The sequence below is a fragment of the Amblyraja radiata genome, chromosome 20, assembly GCF_010909765.2.
Source record: "Amblyraja radiata isolate CabotCenter1 chromosome 20, sAmbRad1.1.pri, whole genome shotgun sequence".
Lineage (NCBI taxonomy): Eukaryota > Metazoa > Chordata > Chondrichthyes > Rajiformes > Rajidae > Amblyraja > Amblyraja radiata.
Window position 1 is genome coordinate 33,298,117 of NC_045975.1, and position 19,525 is coordinate 33,317,641.

General features: G+C 43.8%; 1 protein-coding gene across 3 annotated transcripts in view; it reads left to right on the plus strand.

Moving 5' to 3' along the window:
* The window catches only part of prr5l (proline rich 5 like), an 85,127-nt gene that overhangs the window by 2,676 nt on the left and 62,926 nt on the right, over positions 1 to 19,525 (plus strand). The gene's annotated exons all lie outside the window — the stretch shown is intronic.

Consider the following 19,525-nt stretch of genomic DNA (forward strand, 5'->3'; position numbering starts at 1 on the left):
TTCTTAAGCCTTCTAAAGAAGTAGAGGCGTTGGTGAGCTTTCTTGGCAATTGAAAGCTCAGCAAAGGGACTGAGAAGGCATCAGTGTTGAGGATTATCATAGAGGATGATTTGTCTCCTAACCTCACTGATTGGGGTCTGTTGGTCAGGAAATCGAGGATCCAGTAGCACAGGTGAGTGCTGATTCCAAGTTCCACGAGTTTGGAAACTAACTTGGATGGGATAATAGTATTAAAAGCAGAGCTGCAGTCTATGACGCAGGTGTCTCTCGTATCCAAGTGTTCCAGGGATGAGTGTAGGGCCAGGGAGATGGCATCAGCTGTGGACTTGTTGTGGTGGTAGGAAAATTGCAGTGGGTCTAGGCTGCTTGGTAGACTGGATTCAATGTTATGCCATAACCAGCTTCCCAAATCATCTGTCATGGTGGTGGATGTCAAGGCCATTGGAACAGTAGACGTTAAGGCATGAGATCTTGCTTTTCTTCGGCACTGGGATGATAGTGGTCTTCTTGAAGCAGGCGGATACCTTAAAACAGACTAAAGAGAGATGAAAGATGTCCGTGAATAATCCCTATAGTTGGTCCCCGCAGTTTCTAAGGATGCGGCCAGGGACTCTGTCCGGGCCAGTTGCTTTCCATGAGTTCACCCTCAGGAAGGCCGATCTAACCTGCAAAAATGACACTTGAGTCTGATGGGACAGTTGCCATTGTCCTGTTGGCCTTCTGCTCAAAGCGAGCATTGAATGCATTAAGCACATCGGGTGAGGCCGCACTATTACCAGTGATGCTGCCTGACTTTGTTTTGCAGCCAGTTGTGGTATCGAGACCATGCCACATACTGCGGGTGCCTAAATGATTATATTGGGACTCAAGTTTGTCCTGTTATTTTCTCTTGGCATTCTTGATGGCTTTGCGAAGATCATAGCAAACCTTCTTGTACCACTTGGAATCATTTGATTTGTATGCAGCGGACCCGGCCTTCACCTGGGAATGTATCTCACAGTTTATCCATGGTTTATCCTGACTTGGAACTGTATCGCTGTTCCTTCACTGTCACTGGGTCGAAATCCTAGAACTCTCTCCTCAACAGCATTGTAGGTATGTGTATCCACACCTCAAGGACAGCAGCACTTCAAGAAGGCAGCTCACTACCACCTCCTTAGGAATGCACTGGTGCAGCCCATATCCCTTTAAAGAATAAAGAACAGTTTAGCATTGGCTTCCCCCAGGGCAGGGCAGCGTTTACAGAGGGCTCAGTCTCAAATGAGGGAGCAAAAAGACGGAGGGAAGAGGCATTGCAGAAATGTTGGCTGTCAGGAGGCCAAAGAGGAAAGTGAGAAAATTGGGGATATATGGATAACATTTCACCAGCAACCATGATAAGGGTGGAGGTGGTTCATAATACATGAGAAACATTTGTGCTACATGGGAGGTAATGTTTGAAGCTCAGCTCTTAGATTCTCATTGGATTCTATTGGGCAACCTATCGGGAAATTAACAGAATTAGTGGCTGAAAGACAAGAATTTGGAAAGAGGAAAAAGAGGTGCTTTCATTTTCTTAGCATTAGGGTTGGGGAATTGATATTGAAGCTCTTACTGCCCAGAGCTGCTTAGCTTGAGAGGAATGAAGAGGAGGTGTAAATAAATGATATCAATATACCATAATGCAAGTTGAACCCAGACAAGGCAATTACACAGTACCAGCTTGTTGGTGACCATTAACATTGGCACACGTCTCAGGAATGAAGCCAAGTGGCTAAATGAGGAAAGCAAGTTAAAGTAGGGGCTCTTGTGGAGAAGGGATGAGAAGAGAGTGTAACACCATCACTAGAATTAATAGTAATTTTTGTTGCTGCAGGAACAAATTACAATTTGTAAGTAATCGCTTATATTGTTCACTTGTGCACCATATCCTGTATAGAAAATGGGCATGGTATAAGTCAGAGCTGGGGTGGAAGATTGCAACCTTCACGTGGTCCGCCCTGTTTCGACGAATGTAATCAACATGGTGTGCACAATCAAATGAGATCAAATAGAACCAGTTGTCCTACAACTTTTGGCTGTGCACGGCATACGCAGGAAGAAGAAGCCAGAGGTTTGAGTCTGTAAGTGTAATTGAGAAAAGCCTCTGGAAACAACTAGGTATATAGTGGATTTGGTCTAGTTAGTCAAATTCTACACCACATGAACAATGTGAAAGCTAAATTTGACGTTTTGCCAAAGAAAGGAAAAGAAGCCAACTGTAGTGATTGTGTGTGTTGTGTGTGTATAAGATGGTTGTGATGACTCCACTGGTCCAGGCCATGATGCACAGGGGGGGGGGGGCGACAATATTGTGCAGGCGTGAGGAAATTTTTAAGCATAAAATATATGAATGGGCAGTCTAATTTTCTGAAAGGCATGTATGATGAAGAGCAGGTCCATGCATCCTTTTATGGATGGGAAAGAACAGATTGGATCTTTCCAACACGTGAGTCAGAGAATAAAAACCCTGACAAGAATGTAAAGTTATTATATACACACACACGCACGCACACACACACACACACACACACACACACACACACACACACACGCTCACACACACACACACACACACACACACACACACACACACACACACACACACACACACACACACACACACACACATCTCATGTTGAAATCGAATCATTGGACCCACAGATAGAGTCGTATAGTCACACAGCATGGAAACAGGCCCTTCGGCCCGGCTTGCCCATGTCGACCAAGATGACAATCTACACTAGTCCCACCTGTCTGTGCTTGGCTCCTATCCCTCCAAAGATCTCTTATCCATGCACCTGTTCAAATGTATTTTAAATGTTGTTATAGTGCCTGCCTCAACAACCCCTTCTGGCAGCTCATTCACCAGGGGCGCCGTACGATTGGCAGCCTCACCAACAGGCGTAGACTTACCATCGGAGCCGATTCCTTGCCAGGGATCGCTCCAACTGCGGCTTGCGGATTTTACCATCAAGGGTTTGCAGTCTCGGGAGATACAGATTCGGGAACTCCGGAAACCGCACGACGTTCGAGCAGCCCTGACCTGGGCTCAGATCGCCCGCCGCGAGGGAGCTGAGAATTCCCCCCCCCCGATGCAGGAGCTGATCGCCCCGACGAGGGGGCCCGCCACCGGCTACAGGAGTGAGATCGTCCCGTCAACGGGAGGCTCAAGGCCCCCGGCTGCTGGAGGACAAAGAAGTGAAGGGATTGAACTTTTTTTTTTCGCCTTCCATCACAGTGAGGAATGTGGAGGAGTCACTGTGGTGGATGTTTATGTTAATATGTATTTTGTGTGTTCTGTTGCTTTTTATCTGTATGACTGACTTGGCAAATGAAATTTGTCATATGTTGCAAAACATACTTGGCTAATAAAGTATTATTGTATTGTATTGTATTGTATCATTCCGTATATGTGAAAAAAGTTGCCCCTCGGTTCTTATTAAATCTTTCCCCTCTCACCTTAATGAGTTCCAAAGCTTGAGGCAGGAACCATGTGAACCTGTTTGTTCCTTTTCAAAGCTGAAATACATAGCTGGTAAATGCAAGAAAGGTTGGTTAACCCACTCATTTAGGGCTGAGCATATGCAAGCTTGCCCTACACGTTGATAGTACAGGCTCTAGATACAGCCTAGAGGCCACATGAGGATCATGATCACCTACATCGCTAAGCTCCACATCAATCTTGCAAAAGGAAGCAGGGTTGGCAGCGCTGGAAATGAAACAAATATTACAACAATCAGATTGAAATAAGAAGGGTAAATGTCATCGAAGGCCTTTGTGCAGATCAAGGTGTTGTATTATGTAGTCGGAGATGTGTAGGAGATGTGCAAATCCAAAGCAAAAACTCAGCTAGGAAATGCCATTGCAAGTGAAAGAGCCAGTTGAAAGGAAGCAAAATCATAACTTCCATAGCATGGAAGATGACAGAGTTTGAGGGCACCCTGAATGTTGGAATCATGTATGAACATAGATTGGCCAAATGTGATAGTCCTTAGAGAAATCCACACTACTATCCAGATTGGGAAAAGAGTAAGGAACAAACCCTTAACTATCAACCTCAAGGTCAACCTGGAGAGAAGAGAGTTACGTAGCACTAGAACACCCGGGTTATAAGTAAAGTTCTTCATTGAAAAACTGAAGGAAGATAGGTATCTGAAGAAGAATATCTTGAAACAAAACAACTTGTGATGACGGCATTCGGGAACTTGAAGTTCCATAACTTGATGTGACCCAGTTCAGAGGGGTAGACAAAGGGAAATAAGTTTAAGAAAGAACTGCAGATGCTGGGAAAATTGATGGTAGATAAAAATGCTGGAGAAACTCAGCGGGTGAGGCAGCATCGATGGAGCAAAGGAATTGGTGACGTTTTGGGTCGCTGTGTTTCTCCAGCATTTCTGTCTACCAAGGGAAATAAGTTAGTCACGTGTTTTATAGGACTCGTTATTGAGAATAAGAGTCAGGAAGTTAGGAAGATAAAGGCATGTCCCACTGTACAAGGTAATTCAAGAGCTCTCCCGAGTTTAAAAAAAAATCGAGCTCGTGGTAAGCACGTAGAATGTACTTTGCGGGTACGTCGGAGCTCAGGACATCTCTTAGCGGCTCGTAATGCTGATGGCAGGTACTCGGGAAACGCAGTAATCTCGTGAAGACTCGTGAAGATTTTTCAACATGTTGAAAAATGTCCACGAGAGCCCCGAGTACCTACGAGCGGCTATTACCGTAATTCTCCAAGTTCGAATCAGGGGAAACTCGGGAGAACTCTTGAATTAGCTCGTACAGTGGGACAGCCCCTTTAGGATATAGCTTTATAAGACATTGGTTAGGCTGCTTTTGGAATATCCATTCTGGTTGCCTCAATACAGAAAGGCTGCAGAGGCTTTGGAAAGGGTGCAGGGGAGGTTTACCAGAATGATGCCTAGATTGGGGGCAATTAGCTATAGAGAGAGGTCGGACAGATTTGGAATGTTTTCTGTGAACCGCCAAAGGTTGAGTGGAGACCTGATAGACGTATATGAAATTATGAGATGCATAGATAGTCAGAACATTTTCCCAGGATGGAAATATCAAATACTGGAGAGCATAGCTTTAAGATGAGAGGGACAATGTTTAAAAAAGTTGTGCAGGGCATGTTTTCTATACAGAGGGTGGTGAGTGGCTGCCACAGTCTGCTGGGGATGGTGGTGGAGGCAGATATGATGGTGGCATTTAAGAGACTTTGGATAGGCACATGGATATGCAGGGAATGGATGGATATGGATTATGTGCAGACAGATAAGAGTTAAGCCCTTGTCCCACTTTCCCGAGTTACTCACGAATTCTCCCGAGTTTTCCCCTTGCTTCAAACTCGGAGAAGGTCCGTAGCGAGTCCGTAGGAGGCCGTAGGCGTCCGTAGATATTTTGTAGCGGCTCGTAAAGCCAACCGTAGGTACTCGGGACATCAGGTAAGTCGGGACGTTTTTTCACCATGTTGAAAAATGTCCACGAGTAAAAATAATAGCCCCGAGTACCTACGGCTGGCTATTACCGTAATTCTCCGAGTTTGAATAAAGGGGAAAACTCGGGAGAATTCGTGAGTAACTCGGGAAAATGGGACAGGGGCTTCAGTCTTGGCATCATGTTCAGCAGAATCATAGTGGGCTGAAGGACCTGTCCCTGTGCTGTTCTATTTTATGTTCTATGTGGTGAGTACCTGATTTCAATAAACCACAAGATGGAGGAGACAACACAACATCAAAATAGACATGGAAAATGTTGATGAAATAATTAAATGTTTCATCAGTTGAGCCCCAAATGAAACCAGCAATGTAAACCTCTAGATATATGACTAATAGTTATTACATAGATAACTAATCATTATTAAATAGATAGATATATGAAGAAAATGATTGAAAACAAAATCCAAGAGGTGGAGTAATAAGTCACTAAGCGTACGGATGAATGAGCTGTCAACGGAAGTGGTTGAAGCAGATACAATAACAACTTTGAAATGACATTTGGCAGGTCCATGGATAGGATAGATTCAGAGGGATATGCAGACGGGCGTAGATGGGCATGGATGTTGGGCTGAAGGGTCTCTTTCTGTGCTGTATTATTCTATGACTCTGTGACTGGGTGAAATCTTCATGGTGAGAATGAAGCTCTCTCTAGCTCAATAAAGAACTTGTAAACATTCTGCACCAATCTAGCCCCAGATGCAGTTCCTTGTATCTCCATGTTTTCTTTAGTTCCTCTCGCTCCTTAACATGCAACAAGCCTGAGAGTATCAGTGAAAGAAGATGCTGAATACCAGTGGTGGCATTCCCACAAACCAGTTTCATCAAACGTATGGAAGGGGCACACGCTGAATCAGCCGCACTACATAATGAAACTGTCATTTCACAGCTTGTTGCCTCGACTGAGTGGCCAGTCTGCAGCATTTCTACAAAAGAGCAGGTTGACACGATTTCAGCCTAAAGCACTCATACTGGTTGAAGCAAGAGATACAACATATATACTACATATAAAATTATAAAAGGACTGGACAAGCTAGATGCAGGAAAAATGTTCCCAATGTGGGACAAGTCCAGAACCAGGGGCCACACTTAGAATAAAGGGGAGGTCATTTAAGACTGAGGTGAGAAAAAACTTTTTCACCCAGAGAGTTGCGAATTTATGGAATTCCCTGCCACAGAGGGCAGTGGAGGCCAAATCACTGGATGGTTTTAAGAGAGAGTTAGATAGAGCTCTAGAGGCTAGTGGAATCAAGGGATATGGGGAGAAGGCAGGCACGGGTTATTGATAGGGGACGATCAGCCATGATCACAATGAATGGCGGTGCTGGCTCGAAGGGCCGAATGGCCTCCTCCTGCACCTATTTTCTATGTTTCTAACCTAGACAATATGAGCTGTTGTATATGAATATGTGAAGTTCTGCATCTCTCTCTGCAGTTGAAAGTAATCACTGATCCCTAATGTAAATCGACTAGTAAAATCTATGTAGAGTGCCTACAGGACATTCGTGAGGATATTACCAGGACTGGTGTGTTTGAGTTATAAGGAGAGGTTGGAAAAGCTGGAACGTTTATTTCTTGTAGTGTAAGAGGTTGAGGGGTGACATTACAAGGTGTATAAAATCATGAGGGATATAGATAGTCACAGCTTCTTTTCCTCGCATAAAGCAGTCTAAAACTAGAGGGCAGTGTTATATGGTGAGAGGGGAAAGATTTAAAAGAGACTCGAGGAGCAACTGTTTCACACAAAATGCGTTAGGTAAATGGGATGAAATGCCAGAGGAACCTGTGGGGGTGGGTACAATTACAAAGTTTAAAAGACATTTAGACAGGGATATTGACACGAATGATTTAGAAGGACATGGGCCAAAGACAAGCAAATGGGACCAGTCCAGGTAGATAACCTGGTCAACATGGATGAGCTGGGCTGAAGGGCCTGTTTCTGTGCTATATAAATTTGTAACTGTGAGTACAGCAATTACTTCTGCAGTTTTAATATTATAATTTTACATGAAATAAACAACACAAGAAAATAAATGGTGCTGGCAGATGTACCAGGAGGGAACTACAGGGGTTTTTTACATATCTTGCATTCATTTGTTCTATATCTCTCTATATCACCATCTATGTCTCTAATTTCCCTTTACCCTGACTCTCAGTCTGAAGAAGGGTCTCGAACCGAAAAGTCACCTATTCCATTTCTCCAGAGATGCTGTCTGACCTGCTGAGTTACTCCAGCATTTTGTGAATAGCAGATGTGCTATATTGTTTATTGCCACAAGAGAGGCATGAGATGAGAGATCTTGATGTGAAAGTATATCGCCTCATAAATGTGAAACCGACAATGCTGAGTCAGATCAGAGAAGGGAGAGATAAAGATGCTGAGTTAAAGATGCTTCCTCAGCAAATTATTCGGGGGCGAAAAGATCAAAAAAATGCACAGCTAGCAATGAGATGATACTTTGCTGTTCAAAACATAACAAGCTGGAGAAACTCAGTGGATCGGGCAGCATCTGGGGAGAAAATGGACAGACTGAAGAAGAATCCCAAAAGAACAACCATTCATTCCCTCCCTAGATACTGTCTGACCCGCTGAGTTCCTCCGGTACTTTGTTTGTTTTTTTGCTCAAGATTCATGCATCTGCAGTTTCTTGTGACAACCCACTGGCTGGGTTCAGAACCATTATACCCGGAATGTTATAAGAAATATTTCAGGAGATGCCTAAAGGTGACATATGTGGAGAAATGCCAGCTGAGAGATCGATCCGCTCTATCCCAGTTTAACATCTATGAACGTACAGAGACTATGTCATCAACATGCTGTGCTTACAGAAATATAAACGTACCCCAAATGAGTAGAGGCAGGCTTCTGAGCCGTAGTACACCTGGGGAGCTGATTTGTATATACATCCAAGAATGATACCTCATAGCAATAAACCACGATTACAAGTTCCCATTCTACAGAAAAATGAATAACTTGAAAACCACAACAATTACCACAGCAGTTTGAACCATATTTGCAGAACAAGGGAGTCCTGAGAAACTGGTGTCTAACATCAGAATCCTATTCACCTCCGAAGAACTTAAGAGGTTAAAGAGCTGTACAGTCACACCATTATCTCCCTCACTCAAATCTATCCGAGAAGACAGTTTCATAGCCAGAGATGCTCATGTAATTAAAGAGATGTTTATTGAATGCACAGACGCAAATACCCTATTTTTTGCCTATTGTGACTCTGGGCAACATCTCTTAAAACAGATAAGAAAATGCCAGCCGATCTACTGAGCATCTGAAACCACAAGACAAAATTTCCTGGAAAAATACATCTTCCAAAAGAATGACAACCTCTAACAGATGTGTGCTTGAAAGGAAGCCAACACAACAATCACGAGGAATCATTACCGAGTAATGGAATCATAGGGTCATGCAGCACGGAAACAGGCCCTTCTGTATAACTCATCCTTGCTGAACAAGATGCCATATCTAAGCCGGTCCCATTTGCCCCTGTTTGGCCCATAGGTTGATGGTAAATGTTAACGAAATTAAATGTATAACTGAGATTCCAAACTGGCAACATATCCATCACATGAACATGCTGTAACTTTGCTCCGTGCATGTTTAGATAGCATTGCATGTTTATTCCCAGTTACTAGGCCTTGGGTCCAAGTTCTGAACAGTTTTCAGTATCCAAATTTGATCCAGAAGACCTGCATAGAAATGGCAAGCAACTTATATATTGAACTAGACTAAGTGGGACCCGTTGGGTCCCAGCATCACACGGGAGGGTTGGTCACCAACGCAATATTCCACCTCTCCACCAATTCCAATATTGCTTGCCAGTGGGGGGGGGGGCTTTCTGTCGAGCTAATATGGGTGTTGCGGGCCGAGGATACTGGTTTCCAGAGGGCTAGTATAGACCTTGTGGGCCGAATGGATTTTAAGGCTGTCAGCCAACTGTTGCAACATTTTTAAAAGCCAAGCCAAGGCAAACAAATTGGCTGCAGCCACCCGACAACTAAACTTCATTTTGTGAACACAAACTTGTTAAAAAGGCGAGGCAAACAATTGGGCAGCAGCCACCCGACAACCAAAATTCATTTTGTGAACACAAACTTGTTAAAAAGGCGAGGCAAACAATTGGGCAGCAGCCACCCGACAACCAAAATTCATTTTGTGAACACAAACTTGTTAAAAAGGCGAGGCAAACAATTGGGCAGCTGCCACGTTACAGCCGCATCGAGGGGACTCACCGTGGAGTAGACGTGCGTTCAGTGTTATTCGCAGCTCAGAGAGCCGTGACTCTCTCGCTTCCTGGGTCTGAGTGAGGGACTACACTTCCGGGTTTTATAGTCCTGCCCCCCTGCCGCCAGCGGGGGCAGCATAGAGAATGGGGATTTAAAAAAAAAACATTAATATCTCTCTGATTTTTCATCGATGGGAAAAATTCTCTGGTCCCGGAAGGCGGAGAGGGGGGCACTGAGAGAGGTGGCCAAAAATGACAGCCGTAGGTGGCGGCGTTCTCTCAGAAATCGCACCACAGTGGGCCAAAAGTAGTCAAGATCAGACTTTTAGTAATATAGATGGTTTGTCACAGCTTTTGGCTAAACTAGGTTATGCAAATAATGTTTGAACGTAATACATTTTACTATTTTACTTGTGCACAGCACTAATTTCCATATCACAAATTAGAAACACCAGCAAAAACACAAAAGAGACTTACAAAAATGCTCTCAGAAATGGTTGTTAAAATCAACAGAAAGGATTGAAACGTCATTTCATGAGGAAGGGGTCAAAGAAAAATTAATTTTTCAAGTTTTGAATGTTTGATGGATTGTTGAGCAAACGGATGTTGCAAACGGAGAATTAATTTGCAAAGACAGCAAACTCGTTTAAGATGAGTGTGGGAAACTTTAAAAGAGATCTATGAAGCAAGTATTTTGCTGCACAGAAAGTGGTAGGTGCCTGGAATTGGGTGCCAGGGGAGGTGGTGGAAGCAGACACTACAAGGGCAGCACAGTGGCGCAACAGTAAAGTAGCTGCCTCAGAGTGTCACTGGGAGAAGGCAGGAACTGGGTACTGATTGGGGATGATCAGCCCATGATCACATTGAATGGCGTTGCTCGGTCGAAGGGCCGAATGGCTTTTCCTGCACCTATTGTCTATTGTCTACTATTGTGTAGGATGCAAAACTGGGATAGCATAGAACTAGTATGAACAGTTGGTCGACGTGGACTCATTGGGCCCAAGGGTCCGTTTCCACACTGTATCTCCAAATTAAACTAAACTACTAGCAATGTGTTTGAGAGGCATATGGACAGACATGGAAAGGTTGGGAATGGAGGGATACATGCAGCAGATGTGCAGTTTAAATTAGCATCATGATTGCACAGACCAAAGGGCTTGTTCCTGTACCTGTAGTATCCTATGTTCTTTTAGCACTATTAGTAATACAGCAATGTCAGCAATATGGAGCATACCTTCTACAAGAGTAACAGACTCCACGTCACCCATGCATTGTTACAACCCGACATAGAGCTGGGCTAACGATATCTAAATCTACAAAATGAAGATACTGCATCTTACCACTTGAGTGAAATTGTGAATGTTGGATTTGGAATTGTGATAAGTAATAATAAACTCCACGTTAACATAACATAACATGATCATCCACATTAAAGTTTTAGGGAAATTGTATTTTTAAAAGAAAAGTTATGTTATTGCACGGATAAATAGGAATCTACATTGCTTTGAGTATTATTTTTCTCTAATAGACCTGGATAGTGAATGTAGAGAGGATGGTTCCACTAGTGGGAGAGTCTAGGTCGAGGACCAGAGGCTATAGCCTCAGAATAAAAAGAAGTACCTTTAGAAAGGAGATGGGGAGGAATTTCTTCAGTCAGATGGTGGTGAATCTGTGGAATTCATTGCCACGACGTCTGTGGAGGCCGTCAATGGATATTTTATGGCGGTGATTGACAGATTCTTGATTAGTAAGGAGTTAAGGGGAGAAGGCATGAGAATGGGGTTGAGAGGGAAAGATTCAATCAGCCATGATTAAATATTCTTAGACCATAGAAACATAGAAAAATAGGTGCAGGAGTAGGCCATTCGGCCCTTCGAGCCAACCCCGGCATTCAATATGATCATGCCTGATCATCTAATATCAGTACCACATTCCGGCTTTTCCCCCCATATCCCTAGATTCCTTTAGCCCAAAGAGCTAAATCAAACTCTTTCTTGAAAACATCCAGTGAATTGGCCTCCACTGCCTTCTGTGGCAAAGAATTCCTGAACAACCATGACCAAACACCTTCACTGGACTCTCTTCACTAGGAAGGCACCGTGTGGCCCACTGTGGTCCACTGAAGCTTCACCTTCAGACAAATCCCTGAACACACAGAGCTTTGCCATTGATTTAAATTTAAGATCATTAAGTCCTTCCAAACAACAGAAGCTGTAGAGGACAAATTATACAATTGATCGTGTACCAACAATAAAACAATAGTTACATTGCCCCAGTTGTAAGGATTCATTTTGTTGATTGTTATATGGAAATCAGCCAGCAGCAAAGAGATCATATTATATTTATCACAAGTAAGCTTCCCCAAAGAGTGCATCACCACCAGCATTGAAGAGAGGAGTTCCAGTCCCACTCACAGCTGACCTGTGCCTGAACGGATCGATGCTGCGCTGGTAGCTCTCACATACCTTGCCATGTACAACAATCTTCAATACCCTCATTATCTGAAAAGTCCCTCCTTGAAGCTGCCTTGTATCATCTTTGTGAATAAAATTTGAAGAGCAGCATAGAAGCACTCTGTCTCCACATTTAGAATAATTGATGGCATCCATAAGTTCTGATATTTTGATAAAATGGGTGTAGTGGGTTTGAGGGCTGGTGCTACAGTGTTGTTTGTGGATATCTAATGTTATTATAATCCATTGCAGATACACAGGGAGGATACCAATGAGAAACCATTGATAGAGAAGGGTCCTGGTCACGTTTGGTGAGGCAGAGTTTTGATCATGAAAATCCTCAACACAAGGTTTAATTGAGCAGAACTCCCATTAGGTCTCTATTCTGTGCAGCGCTTAACTCACCTTGCCCACACGTGCTTAATATAGAGGAACAGTCGATAGTACCCACCATCTGTGAGAATTGTGATAAAGAAGGCATAAGGTGTGCTTGCTTTTGTATAAGAGCCAGGAAGTCATGATGCAGCTCCATAGGTCCTTAGTTATGTCGCATTTGCAAATATTGTGTGCAGATCTGGTCGCCCCATTACAGGAACGATGTGGAAACATCGGAATACGAGGTTTACCAGAGTAATACCTGGATTAGGAAGTATTAGTTACGGAGAGAGGTTGGACAGACTTGGATTGTTTCCTCTGGAATGCCAGGGGTTGAGGGGAGACCTATTAGAAATATATATAATTATGAATATATAAATTTGGAGTGGCACCAGGTCGCTTTCAATACCAGCCCATAGTTAAATAACCAACCAAGACCAGCCAGTGATTAGTCTAAGATGAGGGACAAGTGCACATGCAGCTGTAAACTGCTGAGACCTCCATACCTTGGGAGGAGATGATGAGGATGTAACTGTGATGGGTGTGGGAAGGTGGTTTAGTTTAGTTTAGAGATACGGCACGGAAACAGGCCCTTCGGCCCACCGAGTCAGCACTGACCAGCGATCCCCGCACATTAACACTATCCTACATACACTGTGGACAATTTACACTTATACCAAGCCAATTTACCTACATACCTGTACGTCTTTGGAGTGTGGGAGGAAACCGAAGATCTCGGAGAAATCCCACGCAGTCACGGGGAGAACGTACAAACTCCGTACAGACAGCGCCCATAGTCGCAAGCGCTGTAAGGCCACACGTTGGGGGGGGGGGTTAGATTTTTCTATACCAGCTGCACATCCAGGGAAAACGAGCACTTCAAGGTTCAGCCAGATCTGAGGCCAAATTGTACACAAGTTGGAGACTCTGCATCTCAAACAAACATCCTGTCTGCTCCGCAGTGTTTGCAGCTTTGTTTTAATCACATTTCCTTCAGACAGAAACTGTTATATTTTTCTCCCGCTGGCAAATTGATCCTGTTAGCAGTAACAATCAACAGACAGAAATCTGACTTGGGCCATTGGGCAGGCTGTTAGCATTCATGTTTATTTTAGTTCTTGTTTTCTTTTCGTACTGCCATTCTGTGGCCAACATTTGCTGACCTCTGATACACAATAGCCTGAATCAGAGAGAATGAGTTGGAAATTTATAACAGTTAGTTTAAAGCAGGAGATATGCAGAAAAACCTGGCGCAAGCATCAGACCGGGAGCAAAAGTTTATTCTTGCGATGAAAGCGGTGGATTTTAAATTAATAACATGTATTGATGGGAATGTGGAAAGGATTAGTGTTGGATTAGCATATATGGGTGTTTGATCGTCAGCATGGACTTAATGAGCTGAAGGGCCTATTTCTATGGTTGTGCAACATTATATAGGCACATGGATATGCAGTTATTGGAGTGATGTGGTTCATGTTTAGGCAGAGGAGATTAGTTTAATGGCATCATTTTCGGCACGGGCATTGTGGCCTGTAGGGCCTATTCCAGGTTGTACTGTTCTCTATTCTATTAATGAGGCAGCATATTCGTAAGGCACACTCTTGAAGCCTGTTATTCCACAACATGGTTGTTAGGGCTAGAACTGGAAGGAATCATGTGGATCTGACTTCAAAGGAGGATCAGTTGTAAAACTGGCATTTCCTAGTCTTTTCATTTATCCATTTGGCGAGTTGCATTAAAACCACGCTGATTCTTGGCCAACCTTTCGACGGGCAGGTCATTGCAGCTGCTGTTCCTGCTTCGACACGGGCGCACCTGAATTGTTGGGCACTGGGTAGAGAGAGGCCAGAGCATAAATTGGGGCTGATCTTTCCCCGCCCACCACTCAGCTCTTACTATCAGCCTGCTGAGGTAATCTCTCTCGCCCAAGCCCACAAATCACACCATGACCTTTCTAATCTGCATGGATCGCCAAGCCGCTAAATAAACATGCTGAGGTTTCGGGGAAGTCCCGGTAATGCAGGCTCTGAATTTGTATTCTTTAAATAAATATCGCTCTCAGCATGTTGTGTTCTGCAGAGGATCTTGAGATGATAGGGACTGATGAGACATATATTCTGACCCTCATGGTTACCGGTTGTAGACTGGGAAACCAATATGATAGAACAGGACCGTGGGTATGCTATGTTCAGTATGACTCACCCTCTGTTCACAGCATTAGCCATGCCCATGGCTTGCTCGATTCTCACACTTAATAATAAATTAGGGGAAATGTAGGGCAGGTGATTTCCTAACTTTTGCTGTCTGTTTTTAATTTTTGAATTTCTTATTTGGGCTCAGAGCACTGGTTACCTTCTGTGTATGGAGGCCTGCCAGTTGCAGGAAACGTCCCTGGGTCGGCATTACTTCCTCCTCCTTTATCAAACCACTCCTCTGTACCCCGAACCATCTGTCTTCCTCTCCTGTCCCCCTGCCCCCTCATGAGCGATCAGCCTGCTCTTGTACTCACTCCTGTTTGTTCCCCTCTGCCACCTATTCCTCTCCCTCCTGTTTCTTATCAACCCAATGCTGGGCTCTGACTAGTCTTCAACAGAGAGTAATAAGTATTTAATCGTCAAAGGATCATTAGAGTACGGCCACTCAGGAGATATTCTTCATGAGTAGGGTAGAATCCTCAGATTCCCCCATGAGAAGCTATCAGCTGAATCCACTAAAAATCGCCCATTTTCCGGTGATAAAAAGGGCAATTTTTCACATGCACTTCACATGCACTTCTCCAAAGCTCATCCACTGCATCTGGTGCTCCCAAAGTGGTCTCCTTCACATGGCGAGACCAAGCGTAGACTACAGTCACAGAAGGCCGTGGAGGCCAAGTCAATGGATATTTTTAAAGCCGAGGTAGATTCTTGATTAGCACGGGTGTCAGGGGTTACGCGGAGAAGGCAGGAGTATGGGATTAGGAGGGAGAGATAGATCAGCCATGATTGAATGGCGGAGTAGACTTGATGGGCCAAATTACCTAATTCCGATCCTAAAATTCATGACCTTATCACTAGGCGACTGTTTCACGGATGTTGACAAAAATAAGTGAGAGAAGTATCTCTTCAGGAGCACGGTTTGGTGAGCATTTAACAGGCAGATGACACAGGGAACAACTCTGTTCTCGGCTAGCTGGTGACAGGGGTTCACCACCTCAATTTGATGGATGTGTTACAGGAAGTGGAGGGGTGGTAGTGGTCTGGGGAAAAAAATCGCAAGATTTGGCTGGGAGGATTCTGACCTGGGAGAATGACCTACCTAAACACTTGGCTAATGTCAAGGAACTATCTGAATCCCAGATTGACTCGAATTGGAATATTGCTTGGTATATCTTGTCCCAATACAAAACTGCAAATGGAACGGGGGACTCAGGTTGATGTGTCCCTGCATGCGACCATGCTTGGGTTCAGGCTGAACATGGAAGCTGAGAATGGCTGACAGAGGTTCCTGGGAACAAAAGGCACACTGCTTCCCCTGATAGAGTTGCTGTCTTACTGCGCCAGCGACCCAGGTTCGATCCTGACTACGGACTGGCTTGTCTGTACGGAGTTTGTACGTTCTCCCCATGACCTGCATGGGTTTACTCCGGGATCGCCGGTTTCTTCCCACACCCCAAAGATGTACAGGTTTGTAGATTAGTTAGCTTGGTATAATTGAAAATCGTCCCTAGTGCGTGTAGGATAGTGTTAATGTGCGGGGATCACTGGTCGGCACCTGTTTCCATGCTGTATAATTAAACTTAATTGAACTAAATTAAACTAATTAAACTAAACTAATATTTAGAAGAGGAATCAGAAACCCTTATTCTAAAAGATGCTGGGTCCTCTCACACTCTGGTAGCTCACCCCACATTCTCTGATACTTACTGGCCCTGAGGCGAGGGGGGAATGCTGAAAGAAAAATAACAAAAAGCACGCATGAAGTGTAAGGTTAATTAGCTTTAACATTCAAAGAGCTAGCACAGGGACAATGGGCCGAATGGTCCCCTTGGTGCTGAAAGGCTGTGTGGTCCCTGGATTGTGTGTGTACCAGTGTGCAGACAAATATCTCTGAGCTAACAAAGCTTTGGAGTAAATCGGTGGTTTGCCCTCTGAACCGAGCTGGTGTAACAGCCCTGGGTGAGTGGTCAGGGAAAGATAAATGCATAAACAAGTCTGACTGTCATTGGGAAGGAACAGAGAAGGGGCTGATGTAAAATCGGCACAGATCACTGTGAAATCACAAGAATCCCATCAATGACTTACCATTGTTGATTCTTAATTGGCCTTTCATGAGGGAGATGAGCAAATGATTGATGGAACAAATGAAAAGAAAAGGAAATGCAAATGCTGGAACTCTGATGTAAGAACAGACAATGGTGGATGCAGAGAGGCTGACGAGTATTATCCACTGTTTTCATGTGAGATCTAAATCTTCATAGAGTTAAAAGGGAGATAAATAGAGAATAAATATTCCTTGCTTGTTGCCTACCGTCCAGAACCATCTTCTGAAAGTGCTATTTTTCTTCTCGGGGTCCGGAATTGACCTGGACACATGTGGACCTGCCTGTTTGCGATGGTGGACCTTGTTACAATATCAATAGTCAGGGGCTTAATCACCTGCAGCAGCTTGGTATTTGCAGGGATCCAGATTCAATGGCTCTCCATTGCGGATCTCAAGTACAGTCGGCCTTTTTATTATCGGGGTGGAGGGGCTTGTGTTCCTTGAGATGTTCCTATCACGATTTACACACTAACGTAAAGCTGCACGTAGCCCAGAGCATCACGCAAACCAACCTCCCTTTGATAGACTCCATCTACAGTTCACGCTCCATCAGTTCAGCAGCAAAATCAAGGACAAGTCGCACCCTGGTCACTCACTCTTCTCTCTTCTCTCATCGGGCAAGAGGTACGGATGTCTGAAAACGCATACCTCCAGATTCAGGGATAGTTTCTTCCCAGCTGTTATCAGGCAACCGAACTGTCATCTCACCAACTATAGATTGGTCCTGACTTCCCATCTGCCTTATTGGAGACCTTCAAACTATTTTTAATCAGATTTTACTGGACTTTATCTTGCACTAAATGTTATACCCTTTATCCTGTATCTGTACACTGTGGACAGCTTAATTGTAATCATGTATAGTCTTGTCGCTGACTGGATAGCACGCAACAAAAAACTTTTCACTGTACCTCAGTACACATGTCAATAATAAACTAAACTATACATCACCTGTACGTGTGCTAGAAATGTGAGTCAAAGAAAGGTTACTTTTGTCTTGATTTATTTACTTTTTTTCACATAAATTCTGTGAGAGCCAATTTTATTCCATATCACAAATGTTGGAGTTGTGATTTGTGAATTTGTTTTGAGCGGATTTCCATAACCGGATGGGCCATAATGTGGGGGTGACTTTATTCAGCTACAATAACACAGGAATGTAGCAGCAGGAGAAAGCTACCTGACCCCTCGAACCTGCCCCATCATTCAATATGAGTGCGGCTGCTCTGTGCTAGCCTCCGGTCATCTTCTGTGTCAGTTCCCCACAGTTCTCAGTTCACCAATCTATCAAAAACATATCCACCTGCACTTTGAATACTCCTAACAATCCAGCCTCCATTAAAACAAGGGAGCGATGTGATCCCACAGAGTTACAAAGGGTGACTCATATTGGGACAAAAAGAAGCATTGATGTTCTACTAGACTCCACTGAGAAACCCTATCAGACATATTCTGAGTGATTTGTTAGTCCGCCCAACACCAATCTCAGTTCCACTGTGATCGCGTTGATGCTGTACCCAACTCTACCTGATAATCTACCCAACTTCCCTGAGTTATAAACACTCATTGAAGAATGCTGCTTGGAAATGCACAAAGACGTAACTGGAATAACAACAGAAAATCTGCAGATGTGGAAAACTGGAAACAGAAGCATAAAATGGTGGCGATGTTGTGCAGTTCAGGCAGTGAGTGCATTTGTTCAGAAACAAAGACTGATGTAAGGGTGATGATGTTTTCCTTAGAATGTAGGTATTTCAAACCACATTCAGCTGTGAAGATTGGTATGTACAGGCATCGTAGTGGTAGCTGAAACAGACCCCATTAACTGATTTAATCAGTTTACTGTGTTGTGTATGAAATTTGGCATACAGTTGATTCATTTCAGCACTGATATAATCAGCATCCGTTTTGGGTGTTGTGTCTTGTTGCCTTTCTTTATGTCAAAGGCCTTGTTTATCGCCAACACGATTTTTATTTTTAGTTTTAGCATTTGCAACTGCCTCCATCACCTCCCTTCATCTCAGCGTTGGAGGTGATGGAGGCCATCGCATCAACTAACTTTGGTGGTTTCTTCAGGGAGAGTAGGCTTTAGTTTTCTGAGCAGAATGACTGGATGGTTAAGGTTATACCATGGGTCAGAGGTTACAAATCCTAGTCTGTGTTGAGTCAACATCAGTGGAAAGAGTAGGAATTGTTGATTTGACGCCTCTGTGCCTCACAGCCCCAGTGACCCAAGTACAATCCTGACTTCACTCATGGACTGTTCACTCTGCTGCCCTCGGGCAAAAGGTATCGCAGTATAAGGAGCAGAACGGCCAGGTTCTGCAACAGCTTCTTCCCCCGAGCCATCAGACTCTTGAATTCCATGTAATGTGCCGTCACTATTATCTATTTTATCTTTTTATCTATTTTATCTTTTTATCTATTTTATCCTTTTGTTATTTTATGTTGCACGGTGAGACAGATGCAATGAAATTCCGTTCAGACTTGCATCTATTGGTGTATTTTTTGAATGACAATAAAGTCTTTTGATTGATTGATTGACTTCCCGTGCTGCCTGTGTGGGGTTTTCAAGTTCTCCCTGTGACTGTACAGGTTTACTCTGAGTGGTCTGGTTTTCTCTTGCATTCCAAAAATGTGCTGG